The 5,000-nt window shown below is 36.5% G+C and overlaps 1 long non-coding RNA gene across 1 annotated transcript in view; it reads left to right on the top strand.

Moving 5' to 3' along the window:
* The window catches only part of LOC128249210 (uncharacterized), a 14,378-nt gene that overhangs the window by 600 nt on the left and 8,778 nt on the right, over window positions 1-5,000 (top strand). The window contains exons 1-2 of the long non-coding RNA XR_016243917.1: window positions 1-184; window positions 2,420-2,546. The exon at window positions 1-184 is cut by the window's left edge and continues 600 nt beyond it. This is a non-coding gene — a long non-coding RNA (uncharacterized LOC128249210). The remainder of the gene's footprint in view (window positions 185-2,419; window positions 2,547-5,000) is intronic.

Raw genomic sequence — 5,000 nt, 5'->3', positions numbered from 1 at the left:
CCCTCCTATCTAATCAGATGACCAACTAAAACAATGCGCTATTGTTCTCGCCTATATTATTATGTAAAATGGCCGCCAGCGCTCGAAAACCCACAAAGCAAAATGGCCGATTGAAACAGATGGTAATGGCGGCTTTTCGTATAACATGGACATCGGGAAAGAAACGTAAAAGGAAAAAAAAAAGGTGAGAGAGTAACAATTAAACCTAAATCATTCTTAAGTTTCCGAAGGGCGCTACTACTACTACTACTACTACTACTACTACTACTACTACTACTACTAACACCTTCACATCTATGTACTACATTCATCACGCTTAGCCATGGCAACGTCGACTTCCATCATCGTCATCATGAACATCATCGTCGTGGTCATCATCACAAGCCATCACCATCATCATCGTCATCGTCATTGCCGTCGTCATCAACATCATCAACACCACCATCAGCGTCATGTTCCCATTTGAAGGCAGCAACAGCATTAGTAGTAGTAGTAGTAGTAGTAGAAGTAGTAGTAGTAGTAGTAGTAGTAGTAACAGTGATGGTTATATTGATGATAGTTTTAATGAGGAGGATTGACATTGGTGGTGGCGGTGGTGGTGTTGTAGTTGTTGTTGTTGTTGTTGTTATTGGTGGTGGTGGTCGTAGTGGCAGTGTCAGTGGTCATAAAGACTATAATGATAATAATATTGATGGCGATGGTGATGGCGATGGTGGTGGCAGTTTTGGCATGGGTGTTAGTAACTGTGCTTCTTGGGAGCTAAAATACAACAAAGCGCAAAATGCCCCAAAAGAAATTCTGTAATTGTGTTTTGATAACTTTTCAGTCGTCAAAATTGCATTATGTTAAGGTAGATATGCACTTACCTACCAAAACGCACGCACACACACACACACACACACGCACACACTCATTCATATATGCATACATAAACACATACATGCATATGCATATATATATATATACATACACATATATATGTGTGTGTATATATATAAATATACATATATATACATATATACATGCATATATATATATATATATAAATATATATATATATATATATATATATATATATATATATATATATACTTATATATACGCATACATAAAATGTAAATATATAATATTCGTATATGTGTGCATAAATATACATACATACATACATATATACATACACACATTCATATATGCATATATAAATACACACACACATACATAAATATACATATTATATATACATATACGAAATGTAAATCTTGTATAAGATACATGTTTCCATAAATATACATGCATATATATACATACACACACATTCACATATGCATATATATACGTATATGTATATATATAATATGTATATGTGTACACATACATATATATATACATATACAAATTGTAAATATTATATAATATTCATATATGTGTGTGCATAAATATACATATACACACACACACACAAATATATATACACACATATATGGTTGTGTATACATATACTTTTATATATTATTATAATATGCGCATTCAGAGAATCGGTCACAAACAGGAAAACAAAAACAAACATTTACATATGGAAACATGATTCCTCCAGCCTTTTCTTTCGATTTTATATATGTATAAATTTGTGTGTGTGTGTATGTATATATATATATATATATATATATATATATATATATATATATATATATACATGCACACGCACATTATCCGTATATGTACACGCAAACGATCACACGTGCACATGCATACTTGCACATGCATACTTGCACATGCACATTCACATGTATATACACAGACACGTATGTACAGTTGCCCAAATCCCTTTATAATACATTGATCGTGTTTAATTAAGGTCAAACTAAGCGTGACCCCTAACAAAACAGATGTCGGACATGAAAGATAATAGAGTTTGTGTTCGGATGTTATTAGATTTTTATCACAGTCTAATGATACCGTTGACCAAACTTAACGAACTTACCACCGAAAAGAATGTTATTCTCTAAGCATCAAGTATCAGACACCATTCAAGTCATAACGGAGAACAAAGCGTACGACTGGTGCTGCTATCTGGCGGCAGTTGAGGATTTGCCAGTTGTTTTCCCCCTTGAATTGCTTTCATAGCATAATACGCTCTGTTAATTAGTAACAAAGCAAAAAAAGAATATAAAAAAAGAACACACACACACACACAAACAGAATAAAAACAAGTTGAATTTGTTTCAAATTTGCCCCGGGATTAGGAATTGGTAAAGGCGCTGAAATGAACGTGTAGTAAAAAGCTTCCTTTTCAATCACATGGTTTCGCGTTCTCTCCCGTTGCGTGGGCAAGTGTCTTCTAATTCTCTATCTATCCCTCCCTTTCCCTCTCTTTCAATCTTTCTCACCCGCCTTTGTTTCTTTTTTTTTCTCTCTTTAGCCAAGAAGATGGTGTCTCGTAGTAAAGAAGACAGCAAGATACCATTCACGGACATTCTATGAGCACATTATTCTGAATCTCGAATTCATTGGTCGTCATGTAGCAACGTAACTGCACCAGAAACAAGGTGTGTATGCAATTGGCTGTTTTTGTGTGTGCGTGTGCGTATGTATATGTTTATGTCTGTGTATGGGTGTGTGTTAACAAATGTTCCTTATTAAAATTGTTGTAACCTTTTCCGTACCAGTCTGCCTCACAACGCCCTTTCTCTTTAACACAAACATGCTGTTGTGAAGTAATCTAAATTAAAAAATTCCAACAAAATTTCCTGTAAATTTATATTCCAAGCACCAGCTTGATAAGTTATGTTACTAAATTCTTCATTATTTTCGAAATTAATAAAAAGCGAGTCAGTGAATTTCAACAGATATTTGGTAATAAACGAGTTAATGTAATCCAGATTAAAACACGCCATTAAAATTTCTTATTAATTGACGTTCAAAGCACCAGCTAAATAATAAGTTATTTCATTAAATTCGTGAATATTTTCGAAATTAAATGAAACAAAGGCGGTGCATTCCAACGGAAATATGGTAACAAAATGGTAAACGAGCGTGTGTGTAGGGGGGTGTAGAGGGTGCGACAGGTAACTCGTCACCATTTTGTAGTTTTAATTTCACGTTTTCCATTGTTTGTTTTTGATTTTGTCCACTACAAAGTATGGTAGGGTCATCGTCTGTGAGAAAAACAGCACCATGGCGCAATTCACACTGCCAGAAATTTGGATACGAAATGTACTGCTCCAATACGAACATTTCAGAGTGTTTGGATGTCAATCTAGGAGGCAGTGCTAGGATTCGGAAAGAACTCCTGAATTTGTTGGTGAGATCCAGGCCATGGAGATCCAGGAACATGGTGGTGTATGGTTTTCTTATCAGGCAGGTAGTGCACGAAGACATTCGGTATTCCTCATAGAAGATGAGGAAGGGACAATTTTACCCCAAACCATCAAGGACAAGAGAAAAGACCGCGTTACGAAGCTTTTGGACAAATTCAAGCATCCCTTCCAATCGAACATGCTTTGGTTTTTCATAGACGAGAAAAGTTTCTGCCAGGATCAGATGGTGAACACACAGAACAACCGTTTGCTTGCCGAGTCCCCAAAACATGTACCGAGAGTGATAAAGATCAAACATCCAGTCAACATCATGGTGTTTGGATGTGATGGCGACGTTATGCCTCCATTCATCGTCCCACGCGGCGTCAGACTCAACACGAAGGCCTATATCAAGTCCCTGGAGTGAGTAGTACTGTCCTCGGTCTAGAGGGTGGCTGCTAGAACACCCTGTATCTGGCAACTGGCCTCAGCATCATGTCACGCAAGCAGAAGAACCCAATCGTGGCTGTCAAATAATTTCTGCGACCACATCACCCCTAACATCTGGCTACCTAACCCCCCAGACTGCAACCCCTTTGATTATTATGTGTTGGGCGCAGTTGAGCGAGAGATCAACAAAACTCCTTATAACACCAACAATGAACTGACGGCGAGGATTATGGCAGCATTCACCAACTTAAGCATGTCGTCTGGAGTCTAATGCGGGTCTTGCAGGAGTATTAAATACTCGGCAATGGTCTTAATAGGTTCTACAATATATATATTGTATTCCAGGTTTTCGTATTTCATATTTCCTGTTGTTTACGTTCTGCGATCTCCTGTGCCCATATATGCATATGTATAAACATATATATGTATTACATATATGTATGTATACACACACACACACATATATATATATATATATATTATTTATATTATTATATGATTGAATGCCACGCGTCCATTCTAAGTAAGTTTTATCTTAATAATTTCGATGCGACACTTTTCTATCTTTTTCTCTTGCCATCTCCTCTTTCGTTTCCTTTCTCTACTTTTTTCTAATTCTTCTTATCCCTTCTTCTCCCCTTTCGTTCTTTTCTCTCTCATCCTTTCTCTAACTCTCTTTCTCTCCCATCTGCCGTTCTCTATCTGTCCGTCTCTCTCCATCACTCTTCCTCCTTTGCTGTCTCGTTGCTCGCACGTGACCATGAGCCATCTTTCTTTTCCTAATTTGAGTTTCTTTCTGTCCTTCTAATCAGTCGCAGGGATAAGACGCATTTTTGTCTGTCTCCTGTCAGAGATTGTTCCTCCGTGTTCTGCAACTCACCTAGTTTAGGCTGAGCAGCCCTTCCTGTTTGTTTTTACTGTCCTGTTTTTGTAACCAGCTTTGACCCTCCGCAAAATCCCAAATTTCATTTAATTTGATTTGCAGGAGCAACTGTTTTGTCGAAGACTTATCTTGTCGTGAATAGCTCGAGATCCGAGTAAAAAACAGCCGACAACTTAAGAAGGGTCGTTTTTTAATGTTGCTTGCGTTGTTTTCCATTTGTTTCTTTCATTGTTCGCAAAAATAGGTTGTATTCCATGTTTTCGTATTTCATATTTCATGTTGTTTAAGTTCCGTGATGTCCTGTGCCAATATATTTGCATATGTATATGCATATATATATATATATACATATATATATATATATATATATA

This window comes from Octopus bimaculoides, chromosome 12, assembly GCF_046866305.1.
Source record: "Octopus bimaculoides isolate indiv1 chromosome 12, ASM4686630v1, whole genome shotgun sequence".
In the NCBI taxonomy this organism is placed as follows: Eukaryota; Metazoa; Mollusca; class Cephalopoda; order Octopoda; family Octopodidae; genus Octopus; species Octopus bimaculoides.
Note: the sequence above shows the minus strand (reverse complement) of the source record. Positions and strands in the feature narration are given on the sequence as shown.